Here is a 23,275-nt window from a genome sequence, read left to right on the forward strand (position 1 = left end):
AGGTTATGAGAAAGCATCCTAGTCTGGACAGAAAACTGGGCTAGAACACCTGGCCAGGGCCTACAGGGAAACTTCAACGTGGATTTGTAGTTTGATGGGTGAAAAGTGGGGAGCTTGATGTTACAGGCAGAGGGAGCAGAGTGTGAAAAAATAATGAGGAAAGAAACAGTATGTAGCAAACTTAAGGAGCACAGAAAAGACACTGCAATGACAATATAGAAAGTAGGATTGTAGCTGGAATCGAGGATGCAGAGGTGGGGTGCAGACAGTGGAGGACTTTACAAACCATGGCCAGGTTTTTTTTTCTTTAAAAACTATTATGGAGGGGGCAGGGGGATGGAGGGACTGAGCAAAAATGAAAAATGACTCATGGACATGGACAGCAGGGTGGTGATTGCAGAGGGGCGGGGGTATAAATGGTAATGGAAAAAAAATACAGTAAAAATCTTTTTAAATAAAAAGGAAAAATTAAAAATAAAAATAAAAACTAATTATTGATTGGGAGTGACTGCTTAATGGGTACAAGATGTCCTTTGGGGGCAATTAAAAAGCTTAAGAATGAAATAGAGGTGACTATTATGCAACATTGTGGACATACTAAATGTTACTGAGTTGTATACTTTAAAATTGCTAATTCTATGCTATGTGAATTTTGCCTAACTACAAAATAAATTGAAAAACAAATTATTATTTTGAAGATTGTCTATTGTAAATTGAGCTGCTATGAACTGCATGCACAGATGGTACCGAATTTAGAAAGTATACAACAGGATTCTGTAGACAGTTTTCCTTTTACCTATGATCCCCACATACCATTCCTTCTCCATGGACACCTCAGTTTAAAGCACAGTTTTGTTGGTTATCCTCCCATATCTATTTTGTATGATACGCGTATGCATGCTATTAATTTTCTCATCCGATTTGTTGTGTTCCATGCACACTGTTCTGTGCCTTGCGCCTGTCACCTAATAACCATCTTAAGACGATTCCACGTAAGTACACAGAGAGCTGCCTCTGTCTTCCCACTGGCTCTGTTGTATGTTTTTACAGTCCCAATTGCTATATATGGAGTTTAATTCTAATCTTTTGTTTTTATAAGGATGTTACAATAAAAATTCTTGCTTATGTCTTAGTTTTCAAAGTCACAAGTACATCTCTGGGCTAACTATATATTTCTAAGTCCTCCTATAGTTTTTAGTCAGTACCTGTCAAACTGTGTGTCAAAGTGGTTTTTATATCATTTCTCATTCCCCACAGCAGTGTGTGAGCATTTCAGTTCCTCCACATCCTTGACAGTAAATGGTATGATTAGACTTTTAAATTTTAGCAATTCTAAGTACTCACTGAGTCATCATGGTGATAATCTTTGTACATACTTATTTGTCACCTATATATCTTCCTTGAGGAAGTGTTTATTGAATTATTTTGCCCAATTTTTAATTGGATTGTTTGTTTCCTTAATATTGAGTTTTGAGCATTCTTTTTCTGTCCTGGATACGTTATTTATCAGATGTTTGTTTACAGATATTTTCTCCCAGCCTACTTGCTGTCTTTTATTCTCAGAACAGAATCTTCTAAAAAGCAAAATTATTTTTCAGTTTTTATGAAGTGCAATTTAGTAACTGTTTTAAAGGACAATGCTTTTGGTGCTGGATATAAAAAAAAATTTACCAAATTAATCTTCTCTCCTATGTTTTTTTCCTGGGTGTTTCATAGTTTTAAATTTTACTTTTATATTTATGACCAATTTTCAGCTAATTTTTCTATATAATGGAAGAAAGGAGCTAATACTGATTTTTGTGCACAGGGTTATCTAATTGCTCCATCTTTATTTGTTGAAAACTGTATCTTTCTCCATTGATAAAACTTTTTAAATTGGGATGGTGAACCACTCTACCAGTCTCTTGAAAACTTGTTTGAAACCATTTCTGAGCTACATTGTCTGGTATTTTTGCTCAATCCAGGTCAGAGAGTAAATATGTTCTGGTTGCTCTATCTTTACTGAAATTAGAAGTCTGGACCTAGTTTCCAAATTTGTCTTTCTCACTTTGAAACTGATGTTATAAACTTAGTCATCATCCTTATTTCCATATTGCAGGTTTCTAACTGAAGTTCAGGGAAGTTCAACAATTTGCCCACCTCACAGAGTTATCACAGTGATTAAATTACATATGCTTGCAAAAATCACAGCACAGCATATGACACCGTAATTGTGTAAGTCAATAAATAAGAGTTTTTCAACCCATTTATAATTACTTATTTAACTCTACTACCATAAAAGTGTCTCTCTGTAGAGTATTCGACATCCCTCAACATTTTTTCCTTGAAAACTCCTGTTTATTTCCTTACCCAGAACATGTTGAAAAGGGTTTTCCCAGCCTGATAGGGAATTTCCACTCACACCCCCAGTATCAACTACTGATCTTCTGCATTTCTCGGCAACCTATGAACCTCATTCATTAGTGCTAAATGACTGCTCCCAGAAACTGACACACGACTACAACATGTCACCAACATAAAGCTCACTCAATAAAAATAAAAGAAGCCTTATGGAACAGGGGTTTTAAGGAATCATAAATAACTATATATTTTATACAGCCTGCATATCCCAATGTGTCAGGATCTGTGAGTTCAGGCTAATAATTAAACTACTTTAGTTAATGGCACAGGCTAGTAGGAAAATAGAACTATTCTCATTGCTCGAATGCAGCTGTGTTAATGGAAACATCACTTGTTTATCCCCAGAGCTGTAGTAATTTGTTTATCAAAATAAAGCCCTTCTGTGGGTTGTGGAATGTTACCTTTTCATCCTTGAACCTCTTCCAACAGCAGCCTGGCTGTGGCACATAAGGACAGTGGGGACCTATTTCATGAGATGATTTGCTGAGGTGGGATTTCACTGGCTTCTTAGGACCTGAAACAGTGCTCTGAGCTGAACCCCCAGATGTCCCTTTAACAATCCAAGGCCTAACCCCATGTGTTTCTGTGAAGCAGGGAATGCAGAAATAGAAAGCTTGAATCTCAGACTCAGAAGCAAGGATGCTGCTGCAGAGGGAAATCCATCCGGCTATCCCCTTCTCTCGCCTCATCTTCTCAAAGCTATGCTTTTCCCGAGCGATTTTCCCTTCTGCTCCCATCACTGTTCTGGCCACTCACGCTCCCACCCCCACCACTCCGCCCTCACTCTCTCACTAAAGGCGTCAGTGATTTCCATGTCACTTAACCAAGGGATATATTTTAGTCTTCGTCTGATTTGATGGACCAAAACATTTCACTATGATCAACTCTACTTTTTTTATTTTTTATTGTTTACATTACTACAGTTGTCCGCACTTTTTCCCCCTTTGCCCACCTCTACCCAGTCCCCACCTACCGCTCCCTCAGGCCATCACCACACTGCTGTCCTGGTCCATGGGTCGTGCACGTATGTTCTTTGGCTAATCCCTTCATCTTCTTTCATCTAGTGCGCCCCTGCCCTCTGACAGCTGTCAGTCTGCTCCATGTATCTATGCCTGTTTCCATTTTGTTCATTAGTTTATTTTTTCATTAGATTCCACATATAAGTGAGATCATATGGTATTTGTCTTTCACTGCGTTCAAAATGACTGAGTGAGTAGAGCAATGAATCTACATCAAATTTTGCTTTAAGCTTGAACATTCCTCCATGGAAACTATGTGGATGGTTCAGAAGGCCACAGCTATAGGCAACTGGCGACTGGCATCTTCATCAGAACAATGCGCCCACTCACGCATCACGTCTCATGCAGAACTTTTTTGCGAGACATCAAACCACACAGGTGACTCAGTCCCTCTAAAGCCCAGATTTGGCACCCTGAACTTATGGCTTTTTAAAAAACTAATACACCTTTGAAAGAGAAGAGATTTCAGGCTGTCAATGAGATTAGGAAAATACACCAGGGAGCTGATGGCAATTGGGAGGACTGTGTAAGGTTCCAAGGTGCCTACACCAAATGAGACTGAGGCATCGTTGTCCTATGTACAATGTTTCTTGTATCTTGTATCTTCTTCAACAAATGTCTCTATTTTTCATATTACATGGCTGGACACCTTCTGGACAGACCTCTTATTATTCTTACATCACGCATATATTTATTTAATTTTTTATCATTGTGAAATGCCAAGAATTATATAACAGTTTCCCATGCAGGGAAGCACTTTATCTTCCTTAATTCCTATAATGCAGCTTTGTCTTTGTTCTTTTTTTTTTTTTCAGGTTAGGACACTGATAATTAGAAACACCACATGGCCCAGAATCTAGTATCCCTCTAGTGACCCTGGTTTTAACTAAGTTACTTTTATTCTAAGACATGCCATTTTCCCATTACATTAATTAAAAATTCCTTAACCTATTTTTCTCAAATTCCTTAACGTAAGTTGGTGTCTCTTCTTCGCACGTCCCCTATGAATTCCTCAGGGGCCACAACAGTCCAGTGGGATTCCATATCAAGTCAGGCTGTAGCATAAAGCAGGTAGCCTTTCACTGAACTGGCACAGGTAGAAGGAAGTGACAAGCAGGCCAACACGAAGCCCATGAGGTCAGAGGAGAGACAACTGAAAGAGGCATTAGTGTGCTGAAAATGTCAAGGGGCACATGCAATTTATTTATTGCTGGGTTACAGGGCCTCGGGTTAGGACCAGCTATGTAATTTACAGAGCCCTGTGCAAAATAAAAATGTGGAGTCCATTGTTCAAAAAGCAAAGGGACAAAAAGGTTTTTCTTTTCTTCCACCATCTTTTTCTCAACCTGTTGTGGCATTTTTCTCATTGGCTGCTTAACATTGCATATTCTTGGACACCAGGATATTTTCAGGTTGAGTGCAGACCCGCGTCTGTGTCCAGGCCCTGCTGGGGATAGTGGGTGTCAGCAGTCACTGCAGAGGGTAGGGGAAGTGGGCTGAGAACGCACCCAAGAGAAGAAGACAGCACCGTACGTGAACAAGGCTCTTGGCACCCCCGTGCATGCTCCATTGGCCCATCAGGTTTCACTTACAAAACACAGAGTCAAAGATAAAACTAAGAATTTCATGACAGTAATTGCAGAGTGTTAAAGTCCAAGAGCAGGAGTTCCTTTCTGAGCATGGCGCCCTGTGAAACCGCACTGGTTGCAGACCCCGGAAGCCAGCCCTGCTCATGCGTATTGATGACACTAAGACAAAGTCAGAGGCTCTGGAGCCACTGGCAGTCCTTACCTTCTGCATGCCCAAAAGATCCACGCTTGACAGCCTTAAATAAATATGCTAATAAGTTGAATTGGAAAGGCTGTCAATAAAGCAGAAAAGGTAAGAGGTGGGATTTTTTTTTAATCATAGAAACTAAGCCAGACTCTACCTGACGACTCGAAAGGAAAGTTTTTTGGTACTTCTTTCATATGAACAGATACAAATAAATGAAGTGTCAGATGCACAGGTTTTAACCTCGGACTTAGCCCTTTTAAGCAATAGCAGGCCAGGCTGTGAGAGCATCTCCTTCACCCCGACCTCTGCAGGGAGACACAGGTGGCATCTGAAGGGTGTGCATTTCATGAGCAGTGTTTCTCCATCCTTTTCTGGAAGCGACAACCCAACAATGAAAATTATGCGCTAAAACCTCAAAACACTTTCTTGTCGATGTCGGGCTCTCCCTAGTCCCCGAAGCACCCTCACTAATTCTACCTCTTCAGAGCCATTGCAGGTGGATCAACAGCTCTGAAACGCTGACTTGAGGGAGGTGATTGGTAGAAACCTTCCCAGTCCACACCTTAGTCTCCTCATACCAGAAAGGTCTATGGGTAAAACTGTGCTATCCGATGTAGGGTCCTTCGCCTGGGGATGAGATCCTATTTGGCCATTATAATCCATCCAATTCTTACAGTGTGGGGCTTCACAGTGCAGGAGAGATATCAGTCATATTCCTACAAAATCAGGGGTAGTTTATTTTCCAAAAACTGAATTCTGCTTTTTTAGGTAACATTCAGTTATGGTTGCCATCTATATTATATTGCTTTTAGGTGTACAACATAGTGATTAGACATTTATATACCTTACAAAGTGATCACCACAATAGTCTAGTACCCATCTGGCAACATACATGTATTTTCTCACAGGTAAATCCTGTGGGAACCCAGACTCTCCCATTCTGGAAATAGCCATGGCTTTCAGAAAAATATTGAATAACTAACTAGCACAGGTTTATATTTGCATGTTAAATTGGTGTTACCTACAGTTTCTTCTCAGCACAGTTCTGCTCATCCTTATGCAAATGGCTCTTTCATTTTATATGAAAAAACATTAATTTTGTTTTGTGGTCAGCATGTTTTTCTGCTGAACCGCAGTCCTTGAGGTTGAAATCTCTAACAATATCCTGCTAACTATCAGATGTGGTAAGTGTCCTTTTCTAGATTATATCCAGAGTAAATGGAAGGATAAACAAGTCCAGTTAGCACCTGACATGCCGCAGACTGACAGCAAAGCAAAAGCAGTTCTGTTGTGAGAAATGCACGTGTCCACTGTGGACAGAGGAGAGGGTGTATGCACCCAGGAGAGATGCCAGGGACACCTGTGCAGCATCACAAACCAGTCAACATGAGCTCCTAAAGTCATTGTCCTGTAATTTGGGGTTAGTGTTAACTTGACTGTTTCTTATGGGATGTATTTATTTGTTAGGAATGTATTAGAGTTGTCACAGAAAAGATCACAGAATGGGTGATAACAGAAATTCTTTTTCTTACAGTTCTGGAGGCTAGAATTCCAAGATCAACATACCACCAGTATTGGTTTTTTCCAAAAAGTCAGCCTCTCACCTCTTCTCTCTCTCTTTCTCTCTCTCCCTCTTCCCTCTCTCTCTCTCTTCTCGTAGATGGTGTCTTCTTTCTGTGTCTTCAAATGGTCTTCTCTCTGTAACTGTTCAACTTCAAGTTGCCTCTTCTTATAAGGGCACCAGTTATCCTGGATGAGAGCCCACCCTAATGAATTCATTTTAACTTAATTACCTCTTTAAAGACCCTATCTTCAAATACAGCCACACTCTGGGGCATTGGGGATTAGGGCTTCAACATGTGAATTTTAAAGAGACACAACTTAGCCCATAACTGAAAGAATAGTGAACATAAGAAAAAAAAGGACTATTAGGAAAACTGTCTCTTCTGATTTATTTTGCATATGTCTAGAATCCAAATACATTTGTAGAACAAATTTCAATTCAGAGAAAAAAATTTTTCTTTCTATAATTTTTATTTTAGAACATTATTGCCACCCAGATAAGATTTATACTAAAATGGGCCTTATTTTCTGCAGCTCACTGAGAGAAATGAAGGGCTCATTACAAAAACGTCTAGTAACCTTAATAGTAGGAGAGTTCCTATATTCAATTCATGTAATATGTATTTTCCTAGGTTTTTCACTTTGAGGGAATGATCTGAAGCTATTAAGATTCCCATTAGTCAGTGTAAGCTGAGCAAAGCAGAAAATACTGCCTATTTCCAAATACTAATACATGGGCTGACATATTCTCTGCCTCAAAGATACAATAAATTCCTGCCAGGGCTGGCACAGAAGCGGTTAGGCAGTTGGCATTGGAGTTGGTTGCAGATGAGCAGATAAGCACCTGGTAATGGACCTGCTCCTCCCCATGCATGATCTGTATCATTAGCTCCAAGCAAAGGATGAGACCCTCAAAGAATGAGGCGTCATTTGAGGCACCGGTGTTGACTGGGCTGGCTCCACTGAAGCTGCCGCTGCTACCTGGATTGATGTGAGCCTGCCCACCTCTCTAGCCTTTTATGGGTTAAATCCCCACTTTACAAGCTCTCATAAAACCATGAACTTCCCCTTTGTAATATAAAGGGGAATATACATTCAATGCCATGAGGAACTGACAGATTCTACCACCATCACTAGGCTATAAGCCCAGAACTGCAAGGAACATCTATGTTTCATTTACCATTATGACTCTCATCAACCAGGCCTGGAGATGTGATAGTTAATTCCGGAAATAAGCAACAACTCATGATCGAATAGTTGTTGCTCTTCCTAACTGACCATAGTTTCAGATTCCTGCAAATGGCTTCCTAATTATCCAGAATGAACCTAGAAATGGCATTCTTTCTCTACATGGGCCAAACCAAACCTAGGACAATGAATAAGCACTTAAAAATATGTATGCATAATAATACACAAAAACTGCATGTACTTATAAGTGTACATATAATTGAAAATCCTAAAAGTACCTCACATCTTACTTTCTTGTGATTTTCTTTTCTCTCTGAATTCTATGGCACTTTCAACATAGCTTTATATTGAAGAAGTACTCATTCTTCATTGAGTACATTCTATATTGAAGAAGAGTGTTCACCTTCTCGGGTATCATCATTATAATATAAAATAATTATAGGATCCATTAACCTTGGAGCATGCACAGAAATATTTATGGCATCTAATCTGGCAATCCAGCTGGTGATAAAATCTCCTCTCCCGCATGTCCAATAGGGAAATTTGGCTAAAGTTAAAGACCTCATTATCTCTTGCAAAGTCCATTTTCTATCTCATCTGAAACCCAGACCCACATGTTCTATTGGGCATCCGCACTTGGAGGCCCCCCAAATTTGGTCCCCTGCCTGTTTGTGTAAATAAAGGTCTGAGTGCAGCCGCGCTCATTCACTTACATATTGTGCCATGACTGCTTTCATGCTAGCAAGGCAGAACTGAGTAAGTGGCACCGAGGCCCTATTAGTACCCTGCAAGCCAAAAATATTTATCATCCGGCTCTTCACAGAAAATGTTTGAATATTCTGTTCACCACTTACCCCCTGAGTTCCCATTTCTTTATCTATAAAACGGGGATAATAATGATACTATCTACCCCGGATCAATGCTGCGGTAGTAAATGTGGTGCTGTTCACAACCCGCCTAGCAGGTGCCTGGCACACAATAAGCGCTCACACGTGTCAGTTCTTGATATTAATCTTATTGCTTCTCCTTTGCTGACTTCACAAGCCCCTGTTATATTTCAGGACTCAGACCACATGTCTTCAAGAGTATTTTCTGACTTGCCTTCCCATATCCCACCATACCCTCAGGCTCCCACTGTGCTCCCTCCACAACCTGGGGACACCTTTCCTGTTTTAGCTCTTCCTTCATCACACAGTCTTCTGTCTCCCTCGGAAGACTGTGAACACCTTGAGGACAGGAGCTGTGCTTCGTTCATCTGCGAGCCCACAGAGCCAGTGCCTTGTCTACTTCTGGCTTCCACGGCTGTCCCTTGCTCATGGGAAGTTACGAATGTCAGCAAAGAGCCTTAGAGGAGACCAGGGTTAGTATCCAAAGACAGGGAGGATGCCAGTGTATTGGCATTTGGGGGGGGCTTGATAGATGTTACTCACTCAATTGTCCTCCAAATGAGTAGTTGGAAGTTACATTTTGGTACCGATCAACGTGAGAGCTCATAAAGCAAGTGCTCACTGAAGGACGCTGCCCCTGAGTAAGTGTGACACAGACAAGCCTCAAATCACACCAACGGCAGCTGACTCGGATTCTAACCCCTCCATGTGGTTTCACTTTCTTCCTTTCTCAAGGCATCCTGACTGCGCGTTAAAGTGCCAACCACTCCTCTGTTTGTTTAAAAAAGAATCTCGCTACCAAGAAGCTAGCACTTCAGGCAAATCTGAGGAGTACTGTCATCAAAATCAAGATGAAAATGTAAAGGACTCCTTGTTTGTTTGTTTGTTTGTTTGTGAACTTCCAATGTTTCTACCTTTCCAAAAGTGACAAACATTTTCCCATTTTTTCATCTAGAATTTAACAACAGCCTCCCACTATTTTGGTCACTTTGCTCTTTATAGAAAGATTACTAGCTCTGGGATTAAAAATATGCTATTTAACCTCAAAAATCTATTTACAATTTTAAAGCTCATTTCCTCTTACAGAGGAGGTTGTTTTCTTCACTCTGATATGTCTTATCAGGATGCCCTGAATTTGATCATTATTCAGAAAATTTCCTTGAGGGGCTAAATTTAAAGAGATATACACAACCTCCCAATCTTCTCAGTCTACCAGGGATCATTTTCAAAATGTTTTGCTTTTACTCCCAGACAATCACAATGACCATTTCTTCTGATTACTCTGAATTGCCTGGCAATAATGGATGCAACTATCAACACAACAGCTTGAACAACACTCAGAATTGGTCCTGTCAATTTTCACTTGATTATCAAAGCCCAGCCTTTCCTCATTCCTGTTTCTGTTCATTTTCCTCAAATCATGCCCAGAATGACCCTCTTCCACCTCTTACTTAATTCCGGAGACAATGGCGATACACAATTCTTAACTCAATACTTAACTGAAATGCGGCATCTCTGATGCCTTTCACTTCCTGTAAAGGGAGGTCAGATCCGCTGTTCATGCTAAAAGCTTTTACTATGACTGTGATTTTTGATGGTCCTCCTTTCTAAAAGCAAAAACACACCAAGTTGGAAATTTCAAATTGTTCTCCTCTTTTATTCTTTCAAAGACAAGTTTAATGGCTTATTACATTTGAGTTCTAATACACTGTTTTATTATAGTTGACGAATCCTCCTAGAAAAAAGGAAAAGCTATCATAAGGATTTCTCAGTAAGCTCTCATTACCTCATAGCTTATGTCTCCTTTTTATGTTGGATTTGTTATCTTCATTTATGATGATTTGCTGTATTACAGAATAGTACACTTAATAAGAGTGATTTTCAAAAAAGCAGGGATATAAGTAATTTAAGGTAAATATAAGTTGAACTATTTATACTCAGGTCCTAGTTATTGAGAGAAATAAAAACCTAGACACACACACACAGATTTTCCTTAACAAGGTTTATAGAATATTAAACATTTCCTGACATAAAACTTTTGTTTCCATCTTACATATAAGTATAATATATTATTACTTTTATGGTCATTTCACATCCCAACCTTATACTTTCCCTGAGCTTGGACTGACCAGCTTTTTTTTTCCATTTTATATACAAACATTTAAAAGCCACATTAAGTATATGACTTATCTCTAATCTACACCGTGCTTTATAATGATGTGGTTGGAATTCTGAAAACTGCAGTTCTCGTTTTTTTCAGAGGGCTTCCTGTTAAGTTCCGCCCGTGGGGCACCCGGTGGAAGCTGGACGGCAGGAAGAAGGAAAAGACTTCCTCCCGTTTGCTGCTCTTTCTGCCAGCATTACTCCAGCCTCACCCCAGCCACGGCCCTTCACAGGGTCAGCCCCAGTCCCTGATTATTGTGGTTCTCCAAGAAACACTGTTTGGCCCCTCCTGAAGTACTAGCACGTACTTGGAGATGGCCCAGTCCCAGAAGAGTGGACCCAGACTCTGCGGTGTTCGACCTTTGAATTTATGAGGGACCGAGAGCAGCCAAGCAGAGTTTAGAGCTGACCTTTGCAAAGCCCCATCCCGAGGCTCCTGTGCGATTAGCTGCTGCTGCCGGATATCCCTCCTCAGTGGCCCAAGTCTCCATCCTCTGGTCATTGTCTGTTTCCTGATTCTGGAAGCCTTAACCCCTCTTTTCTTAAGCCTTAGAGGTATAACTCTGTCATAACTAAGTGTTCTATTTTGATTTTTCCATTCTCTAACATCTCTCCATTCAATTCAATGTATTAAATTCTTTCTGTTGCCATATTGACTAAGATTTCTCTGTTCCTAACTGGACCCTGAGCCTGACATGACATTGACACCAAGCACAGTCCCAGGAAATAAACCCTCATAAATGAGATTTACAGGTTAGTTTAGTTGTATCCTTGGCCTTGCATGCTGAGCTGCACTCCAATGAAATCAGTAATTCTTGGCATACCATGCATCGTGATGCATTAAATTGCGGTATGCGGTTGATTGCAAATACGTATCTGAAGACAGTTGTAGAAACAAGTATCTGCTCTTGATATCTGTGGGGTAGAATATCTTCTTACTGTGCTGAAGAACATTCAGAAAGAAGGTGATGCACTCGGGGCTTAAAATTTTAGCCCGACTGACAGAAAAAGAACAAGAAATCTTCAACATGTCCCTAAAAGAATCTCTTATTTCACTGAAAATCACACTCAAAATTCAATTGTGTGAATTGCAGAATTAAAAACTAAGCTGAAGCCACAGACTCCCAAGGCTTGACAGCACAAGGCTTAGGGGAATAAAAAAGTATTATAGCCTAGAGGTCACCTTGGTTTCTTTGTTTTTAACACTCCTGTTAAAAACAGGTCTGCTGGTCACAGGACTTAAGAGTAAGCAGAAATGTGCAACATAATGATCCCATTGTACTTTCCAGAATGGTAGTGCTATTTTGGAGGATCTGCACAGAGATGGTAGAGCACACAATAGATACAGATACAATCAGGCAGGGAGAGTTGAGCAAATGAGAAGAGATTCTCCCAGAAATGCTAAAAATAGGTAATACAACCATTTCACTTGACCTGAGACAATAAGGGAGGAAATTTGTGGGAGGTGCTGGCAGTCCTTTAAATATTGGGAAGGAAGGGTAGGTCTGCTGCACATTATGGCCCTGTATGTAGTTCTTATTTCCTTTGTTTAGGTCTCCTTCACCGGCATTAGTTCACTAATTCAGAGGACTAGGGGTCATCACCCTGACCCTCAACCTCAGTGGACTGTTACCTGATTCAAGTGGACAGGTTTCCAAAATGAGCTAATTCTATATTCTTACAAATCACCCTGTTGGTGGGAATTAACACTGCACCTTACAGCTAGTAAATACTATTTTCTCATCCCTCCAGCTTTCAGATCTTAATCCCCCCCCGCCCCCCGCAATAAAAGACATTCTTCACACTTCAATGAACTAGTTCAGGCAGGTTTAAATATCACCTGATTTGGAGGTTAACATCTACAATGATATTTCCTTCCTGGATTTACATGTCATTGCTCTAATCTTTCCTGCCAAAGTCAAGAGGTAACAAGGGATGGCCAAATAGAGCTGTAAACTTTAAAGCATGATGCTGCTACCCTTAGAAGGTGGTTTCCACCAGACACTCATTCAGATTACAAGGTTCTCTTTATTTCACACCCACTCAGTAAATAGCCATTAAGCGGCAGGAACAGCGCCTGGGGCATAAGGGAGAGAAATGTAGACCCAGCCCCGCCCTTATAGAAGAAGAAAATCTAACAGAAAAAAACAGATATCAAATAACTACAGAAACAGCATTGCTTTCTATGTTCTGACAAGGGCCGTCCTGGATAAGCAGAGGTGGGCTAGAGGGGGCAATGGTCTGGCCTTGCTCTGCACGGTGAGGGTGGGGAGACCGTCATTTTATGGAGCAGTTGGCTCACAGACAAACATTTTTATGAAATGTAACCCCTGCAAGGAACTATCAACAGCTTGAAGGCCGTTCTCTCTTGCAATTCTTATGGCTGATACCTGGAATGCAAATTCCTGAGACGGCTTCCTCACTCACGTGCCACTTACTGCCTGTTGTGGACAGAATGTGTGTATCTCCCCAAAACTCACATATTGAAACCTCACCCCGCAATGTGATGGTATTAAGAGTTTGGATCTCTGGAGGTAGTTAGGTTTAGATGAGGGCATGAGGGTAGAGACGTCACAAATGGAATTAGTGTTCTAATAATGGTCACGAGGGCGCTCACTTCCTCTCTCTACCCACTGCCACATGAGGATACAATGAGAAGTGTTCAGTCTACAATTGGAAGGGGCTCTCAACGGAGCTCAATGATGTTGGTGGCCTGTCCTTGGACTTCCAGCCTCCAAAACCACAAGAAATAAGTTTCTACTGCTTATAAGCACCCAGTCCATGGTAATCCGTTATAGGAGCCCAAATTGGCTAAAACACTGGTGACCAAGATTCACTAACTGGGCATCTTCAAAGGAATCCAAACAACCCTTCGCTGTCCTCCACCCAGCCCTGCCTTCCACATCTGTTCCAGGGGAACAGCACGTCCATGCTCACAGCTGCTGGCACCGTCATTCACCCAGTCAGGGGCTGAGCAGAGCCCAGGCAGTAATGAACTGACTAGTCAAACTCACCAACAAGGGGAACTCTGAGCCCAGGGTTTGCACAGGCTCTCCTTCTGAGAATCTTGGAATGAAATCTCTTGGCATGAGTCAAGACTCATCTGTCTCATCTGTCCATACATGGCCAGAGGTGGGCATAAACACATGTATGTGTATGTAATTCCATGGCTTGTGGGGGTCCAAAGTCCTTCTTGGTATTTCTGAGAGTGCCTAGGGGACTGCTGTTCTCATTTAAGGTTCCTTGCTGAGCACAATGACCCTGACTTAAAATCAGTCCCTTCATTGATTTCTCATTAACCTCGCACCCGCACTCCCAACTCACATGCAACATACAGTGGGTGTCACATCATACATCACAGGGCACGCAAAGTGGTGTTTTGCTTCTCCAAAGGAAAAAACCTCGAAATCCATTTTTGCCTCTAATCGCTCTCATTTTTTTCTCCTGTTCATTGTCTTCCTGTCTAGAGCCACCAAGTCCTCTCGGTGTCAAAGCTGAGGTACTTGGGCCTTGTTTCTGAGGTCCTTGGGACCCACGCTTCACACCAAATGCTTGATTTTCCATGTGTGTTTTCCTCCCTAAACGGAACCCTACTGACTGTGGTTAGGGTAGAATATGTTCCCTGTGTTTTTATACCAGCACTGCTGCAGAGAGGGGACTAGGAGCCGCCTCCCCACCCCTGTGATAATTCCAAACTGGATTGCCATCCTGCCTCACACCTGACTGAAGAAAGGACTTGCTACTGCGCAGTCCTAATAGGTCCCTCGTTGTGCTATTGCCTCATCACAAGCCAGCAGGGGCCTGATCTTAGGCCAGGGTGAATCACAACTTCAGTCACATAAATCACTGGTAGTATTGCCCTTCCATTCAAAGAGCCACCAGCACCATTTGTGGTAAATGGCCACATGCTGCAGTAACTGGCTGCTTTTCTTCAAACACTAAGAAATAATGGGGATGTGTGGAAATAGGCCATGCACAGAGAGAGCAGTGCTGGAGCAGGCTCAAATGAGTGGAAAGCTATATTCAAACCGTGAAATCCAGCAATGAGGACATTCAAATATCTAAGCAAGTTATGGAGTCAGACAGAGCTGGGTTCAATTTCCAGGTATTCATTTACTCCCTTAGTATCCTTACAGTACCAGTAAACGGCCTAATTCTTCCTGGCTGTTTATACAATGAGGCCAATGCATCTCATCCCACAGGTTCAAAAAGAGACAACGAATTTAGTAAGTGCTCAATAAATGGCAGTTGTCACAAAGAGAAGTCACATGAAAATGAGCCAGTGCATACACTGAACGTCTTGTACAGCCATTCCAGTTACTCATTTACAAGCAAAGCAATTTTAAAATCTGCACCAAAAGCCTAGCATTTGAATAAACTAAATCCCTTTCTCGCTTATTCTTTGTAACACTTTGAAGCAGAAAAGAGCAGGTTCAAATTTTCGATTCTCAGCCTGTTATATGTGGCCAATGACATTTTTTCCTTTCTATTTTGCTCAGAAACAACATTTTCCTCCCACCATCTATTCCTCTATCTTGTATACCTACGGTATTCAAGAGCAATCAGCCTTACTTACACTAATCACAGATTTTAAAAACTCCATATAGAAATTGGTCTAGTAACACAATTTTGACAATACAACATGCTGTGGCTCTGATAATACATTCAAATATAATGACAACATAGAACTATATCTACTTAACAGATGTTGCTTTATCATGCCAATACTACCAAGATTTCTCTATGTTAGGGTCCTATAAGTAATGATGAAAATGATACGTCATTTGATAAGGAAAAATAATCAGTTTTCTAAGTAGTGATTCCCAGGTAGGGGTGAGTGAAGAAGGGACTATTTCATGTAAATTGTACCACAAGACTAATTTTTCCTGATAATATTATTCAGAGGCAAAGGCTGAAATAAACAACAGACGTTGGAATCATTTAAACCTAATTGTACTCATTTATTTTTCCCCAACACATTATAATAATCCTAAAATGATATATCATATGTCAGTATAGGAAAAAGCCACAATAATCTCACTATGTTTTTCAACTATTTTAATTTTATTCCTTCCATGCTAAAAGTCTTCATTTTTAAAAAAAAAATCTCCCAGACTATCCAAGCATCAGGTCAAAAAAATGTTTAAAAGTATACAGGGAGAGGCAGAGAATATGAGTCTCCATTCAAGTGTCTTTACTGGCAATGTTTAATTTTTAAGATTTACATAATTAATTCACAGTCACCAAGAAAAAGAAAAAGAAAATAGAATATAAAATAATCAAAAAGAAAACAAAACATCCGTCTTCCTTACAGGATTCATTATAGAACACCACACTGGTTTACTTACATTGAAATTCAATTAAATAAATCGTGGCATGATTCAGTCATTAGTCAAACATCAGGAGTGAATGATAGTAAGAGTCCAATTTCATTTTCTTGTTATTGGACAGCTTGCAATTATTAACCCTCACCGTCCCCCCTTTCCCTTCTGCGCCATGCCTGGGCAAGCCGATACAAAACCCTGGGGGCTCTCTGCTTGGCCCTCGTCGTCCTTTAAAACCACACGTGCCCCTGCCCACGTGTGGGAACCCCCACCCCGGCCCCACCCCAGCCCCACCCCTCAATCAGAAGACAACTTTCACATGCTTCTGGTATAAGTGTAAAAGGTACAATCACTCTGCAAAACAATTTGGCAGTTTCTTTAAAAGGTATGGACATGAGTGTCTACAGTAGCCTTCTCCCTAACAACCAAAAAAAAAATTCAGTCAAGAAGTGAATGGATAAACAAATTATTGTCTATTTATACAATTGGATACTAGAAGTGAGACTTTCTGACTCCAGAGGGCAAATTGTGATTCTGTGAATCAATTTATTTACTTTTCTTCAAAAGCAGCTATTTTTCTGTGTGCTGCTCCGAGGTTCCTTCCTCTAACTACCGAGACAGCCTAGTTGATTTTGCTCGGGGTGTGGTGGGAAGGTGAGGGATGTTGGCCTGGAACCAGAGGCCCTGAGCGCCATTCCATCTGCCACTTATAAACCCTGGAACTGGGTTGTTTACTTACTTTCGCTAAGCCTCAGATGGCTCAGAAAAATGGGGACAGAGGTTACAGGTTCTACTTCCCAGGATTGTCACAGGGACTGAGGTACCACCCCTGAAGGTACCTGTCACGTGGCCTGACAGATAGTAGATGCGCAGTAAAACTAGTCTGAATGAGAGGACAAAGGAATGTCCTGCCCGTCATGTCTGACCAAAGCTTTGGTAACTGGGACACGTGCGTACCGCTGACCATCCTCCACCTCCTTTATGCAATTTAAAACCTTGCTTAAAGGATTTTGTAGTTTGTTAGCAATGTTAGTACTTGTTAGTGTCTTCCTCTTCCCTGTAATTAATTGGGTGATTAGAAAAAGTGTGCCTGGTACTGAGAAGGCTGATTTTTACACCTGACTCACTGATCAGGAGATGGGCACCTCCATTAACACAAGCACCACCTCCCTTGCAGGGCAGGACACCTTTTTGACACTGAGAAGACTCATGAATGCCTGAGGGAGGTTTGGGGGACTCTGTGTTGACTCTTGGATGAGATAAGCTGAGTCTTGTAAACAGCACAATGAGCCGCAAATAAGAATCCCCCAAATCTCTCTATGCAGCGTCCCCCACAAAGCGTTCTGTGAAAATCACAGCTCAAGAAAAGAACCTCAGAAAAAAGGGTGGAGGAGGCTGTGATTAAATAGCCTTTTGGGAAGCTTGGGATACACAAAGTCTCCACACCTTTGAAAGTCTCTGTGTATTTTAATTAATAAAGATCCCGCAGCTCCTGCTCTGAACCATACATACCTAAATTTAGAACAATCGAGTTAAACTTATTTAGAGCTGAAACTACTTTTTGAATAATACTCATACATATCTAAATAAGTTACAAATAGTAGAAAACATTTTCCAAATCATACAAAATAATACTGGACAAAAAAATTCTAGAACGCTGCAAGTACTGGGTCATTCATAGCCACCTACACCTCTGTACCCGGACAAGCACAATTTTTAAATTTCACATGAAGGGTATTTTTTAAGCACCATGAAAATTGCATCATTCTAAGGCCAGCTGAAGTCAAGCACTAGCGTGTTTCTTCAAGTCTAAAGCTTGACTTGTGGAACCTGAATTTCCCAGAAACCATAGCGCTGCCTCCCCATGGCTCTCTGCACAAGGGTGACCAATGACTGGGCCAGCCCAAGTAAGCTCATAAGAAGACACGATGACGCCCAGTTAAATGTGAATTTCAAATAAATAGCAAGTATATTTTTAGTATGACCTACCTATTGCATGAAAAAAATTACATGTGATTAATTTGAAATTCAGATTTAAGTGGGGTCCTGTATTTTATCCGAACATCATGAAGTGTTTAACATTAGGGACCCACGTGGTGACAGCGTTCCTGAGGCAAAAACAAAAATGCAACTCTATATAGACCTAAACCTTTAAAGCCAGAAACAAAAATATACCCTTAATTTATGTATATCTAGGACAATATAGACTATATAAAAGAAAACTTTTTCCTATTGATCTTTTGAACATTAAGCAGAAGTATATTCTTACAGCAAAGAGGGAGAAGTTACTTTTCACATGAACATCTCACCGTTAAAAATCTGACTGGGAAACCAGTTCTCTGTATCAGGCCTCCCCTCAACATTCAGACATTGGTAACACCAGTCATCATCTTAAACTGATTGATCAAGACACACAAAATTAATAAAGAAACCTAAACAAATTAAATGGATCTCGTCTTTCAGTGCACAATGGATTTAAGTTTTGCCCCAAGGAGGTATTATATTTTATTATTATTAAATATGTCAGCAATATTTTTCCTGCAAAGAGCACAAATTTTCCTTCTATTTTCTGTCTGACTCAAAACCCCTTATTATGCACGTTATGAGTCACAGGAGGTCTTAATTATTGCTTTTCAGTATTACGAATTCTGAAACCCAAGGCAGCATTTTGCTAAATGTATTTTATACATGTAGAGTTATTAAGCATTTACACACACACACACCCCCGAGAAAAATATTCCTGGGATAATTCTTCTCTTGTGTGTGACCTTCAGAAGTAGAAACGGGGCTCTATCAAAGAAGCCGGCCACGTTCCTGCTGTCATTATCTTTATGCTCCTTTCTTTCACCTTGAATGGCATAGTCCACAGGCTACCCTATCATCCTCGCTCCCTTCGTTCCCTAACACAGTTCTTAGAAATGTACTAATAAATATAATGCAGAGAAATATTATGTTTGGAAAGCTGGGTTATGTTGAAACCTGCTTCCTCCTTTGCTTTGCTCACTGGCATTCTTGGGTCTTAAATAATTTTCACTATATCATTACTATGCTAAGGGTGTCAGGAAAAAAAAAACTATTCCTTATGAATTTGGGAAGGTTTGAGAGGCTGTCTAGAGAAAATGGAACAAAATAATTATAAAGAGTAGTTGACTTTGGTATTTTAGAAATTATTTACAAATGTTGGGTTTTGTACAACAAAGTCTCAGAATGATCTAAGACAGGGATTATGAGAAGTAAATTGATAAAGCATGTGAAATACTACATATAGGGTCTGGCACCTGTAAAATGCTCTATAAATGTTAGGTATTATTATGGACAGGTCCATTCTTCTTGTATGTGAAACACTGTAAACAGTGCAAAGGCAGGGTGCAGTGGGGATACAAATTCACAAGGAAAGGCCTTAACTTCAATAGCAAATATGCACAGAAGAGCATCTTATACGATCTCGACAGCAATTTTTGAACAATCAAAAAGACCTGCCCAGATGACAGTGTGCAGTGAAAAGAAAATTGAATTTGATGAGGATTTCCCTTCCTGTCTGGTGTGTCTTGAGAGAGCTCTGTTCAAAAAAGTGCTTTGTCACAGCTGGGGCCAATAATCCTCTTGCCCTCTCCAAAAAGTAAAAAAAAAAAGTAGATTTGGACTTCCTTGAACAGGTCACCTTAGGGAAAAGTAGCATCTCTGTGAGTGTCAGACTTGTTGACCTGCAGGACAAAGAGCATCAAGAGCCACAGCTCGGTCCTTCAAATGCTGTGTCTTCTCTTTACCTCTTCCTTCAGGACCACACTCAAGCTATGCCATAGCCAAAGAAAGGAGTTCATTCTTCAGCTGGCCAGGGCTATTTCATGTATGCAGTTGCATCGGCTGCCTTGTTCTTTCCAGTTTCAGACCTTAGAAAAACTGAAATGCAGAATGTTTACCTCTCCCTGTCAACTCTTGCTCCTTCCATCACCATCTTTGTCCCTCCTCAGATCCTTGAGTCTGGTACCTTCACGTTGCCTGGGACCCAGTGCTGAGGACCGCTCCCACTGCATCCCTCTACCGCCAGCAGTGCCTTTTGCAGTCACTGTCCAACTACTATGTATCTTATTCCTTTGGATTCACAATCAGGAGAGTGTTGCCTCAAATTCTGAAATAAGTGATTTGGCGTGGTACAAGGGTACAGTAATAACAAAAACTACTAAAAACAAAAGTTCATTGAGTATACCATTGCTGCCATATATAATTCTAGTGTTTTAGAATTTACTCAGCAACTGTATAAGGTGGGTGCCGATCTTATCCCCATTTCACAGATGATAAAAACTAAGGGTGTAAGGCATGAATAGCTTCCCAAAGGTCAATAGTTAAAAAATGAGTAGAACAAGGATTTAAACCCAGGGTGCTCAAGTCCAAATCTGAGCTATTAGCCACTGAGCTAGCACATCATCATCCCAGGTAAACTTTGAGTCACCTGGAGATTTTTTAAGAAATAACATGGGGTTATGACTCCCTCCCCTGAACTCAACAATGTGGAATATCTATATCAATCTCAGTCACCACCATCACAAACTGGTAAATCAACACCATTCCTTAAAAGAAAACAAAATGCATTAATTGAAACGTACTAATGGTATGGAGAAGTAAGACTAGCAAACTGATCCTCCTGCTGAAAATAACTATAAATTCTGGATTGAGAGACCACTGGATGCCAGCCTAGGGAGTCTGAGCTTTGTCCTGAGAGACACAAAGAACCACTAAGGAAATGTTTAAAGGAGAAGCATGATTACACATGCATTTTAGGAAAATCACACTAAAATTGTGAAAGATGGATTAGAAATTGGCAAGGCTGGAGGCAAAAGACCAGCTGGCAAGCTATTGTTTTAATTCCAACAAGAAAAATTGGGGAGCAGAAGGTGACATAAACAGTAAGTTTGTCAAGAGGAGATGGGGTCATTAGAAACTAAAATTGATATAATTTCACAAGCAATTAAGTGCCGGAGCTGAGAGTCTCTGGCATATATGACCAATAAGAAAGTGATATTCACTGAGATGACAATATGGAAGAAGTGATTTGGAGAAAGAAGGGGAGGGGTTCAGTGGGATGTGCCAAGTCCGGGGAGTCTGCCGTTGTTTCATCTGAAGGTGCAGCAGCAATTAAAAATGCCAAGTAGAGTTTCCTTTGAGAACCAAAACCGGCCATCGCTTCCTGGAAAGCAATTACATGTAATTCAAATCAAGGATGAGGAATACGAGGATCCTGCCAGGTAAAGTGAGAGTGGGAAGGGTCACAGAAAGACAAATTAGAAGGCGGAGAAGGATGGGGACAGAGTAGAGGAGGTGGGGGAGGCATGAGTGACAAATGAAGCAATTAAACTTTTCACTAGCCTCTCTCTGAACTGTCAGGTCATGAAGTTTTCAGAGTTATTTTTAAGTGCTCTGTTCTTTGGAAGCAGAATGAGTTATTAACCTTCTCTAATTGGAATCTGATTTCCTCCAGAATTCTGTATTTCAGGCTAACAGAGTTTTACAGAAGAAAATAATAAGTTTAAGATGACTGTTTTAAGGCTACGTGAGTCACTTCTTTAATAATCCAAGTCCCTTGCCCACGCCTCTCCCACTTCCACCCTATCTAAGCCCCAGTGCCGCAGGGCAGCGTCTAGCTTTTAGGCCCTGCAGTTGCTCCTGAAGGCTTCCTAAAGCAATCAGTGGTGCTATGAACTGAATGTCAATGTCCGCCCCAAAATGCATATGCTGAAGCCCGGAGCAAAAATGTGATCACATCTGAAGATGTAGCCTTTGGGAGTTAATCAGCATTAAATGAGGTCATAAAGGCGGGGCACTTATAATGAAATTGGTGCTCTTATAAGATGAAACATAAGAGCTTCCTCTCTCTCCTCACATGTGCTCAAGAAGCGGTCATGTGAGCACACAGAGAGATGGTGGCCACGTACATGCCAAGAGAACCAGACTCAAAACAAAATTACCTGCTGGCACCTTGATATTGGATTTCTCAGTCTCCAGAACTGAAAAAACAAGTTTCTCTTCTTTACACCACCCAGTCTATGGTATTGTGTTACGGCAGCCCAAGCAGACTAAGACAAATGGGCACCACAGACGGCAAGAAAGACACACAGAGGATCTGTGTCCCAATCTGATACATGTCCATGATCAGCATCACACCCAATGAAAATTCAGTTGCATTAATCGGATGTCTTATCCTGGTCTCATGCCTGCATTGAACTCTTCCTGGGCCAAGGTGTTAGCAGGGAGGCCAGGAGATATACCAGAACACAAAGATCTGGTCCGGAAACAAACATAGCCTCCTTGGAGACCAGCTTCCCTTTAGACCATAGAGAATGACGGAACACAGCTCCAAGTACAAACTCGGGGAAGGACAGAAAATGGGAGTCAGATTTCCCAGTCCTTAGCCACTTCCGGGTGCTATCAACCATCTTCTGGACTTCCCAAAAAGCCTATAGGGCATCCGTGGCCCTTAGATAGGCATGTCACTAAAGAATGGCACATGATGAAAATTTCAACCTTAATGTAAAATACTTCTCCAAAGCACACTAGTCTCATTTGCTAGATCCATGTGTGTCTTACTAACATGTAGTATGTCAGGGGAATGCTGTGTTGCCAATGAGCTATATAATAACTAAAAGGGATGAAGGATATGAAGATATAATGTATGGGGCCATAAAACATCTATTTATTATTTATTCTAAGTGTTCAACCTTATTCCATAAAGAATGGTCATCTTTATAACACTCTCTTGAGAGGTGGGCTGCAGTTTGATTTCAGTTTTCTATCAGGAAGAGAAAGGAAGACACGCAGGTGACGTAAGTTACCGTGGTATGGCCATGCTCTCTTCTCTCACTGCATATAAATTCATATAGCTGTGTTGTTAATGCCAGTCAAAGGAAAAGGAATACCTTAAAGACATCTTGATGCAATACACCAACCTAGAAGCATGGGG

Source organism: Pteronotus mesoamericanus, unplaced genomic scaffold (assembly GCF_021234165.1).
Source record: "Pteronotus mesoamericanus isolate MK-2021 breed Mesoamerican mustached bat unplaced genomic scaffold, CSHL_Meso_final contig_657, whole genome shotgun sequence".
Taxonomy (NCBI): Eukaryota; Metazoa; Chordata; class Mammalia; order Chiroptera; family Mormoopidae; genus Pteronotus; species Pteronotus mesoamericanus.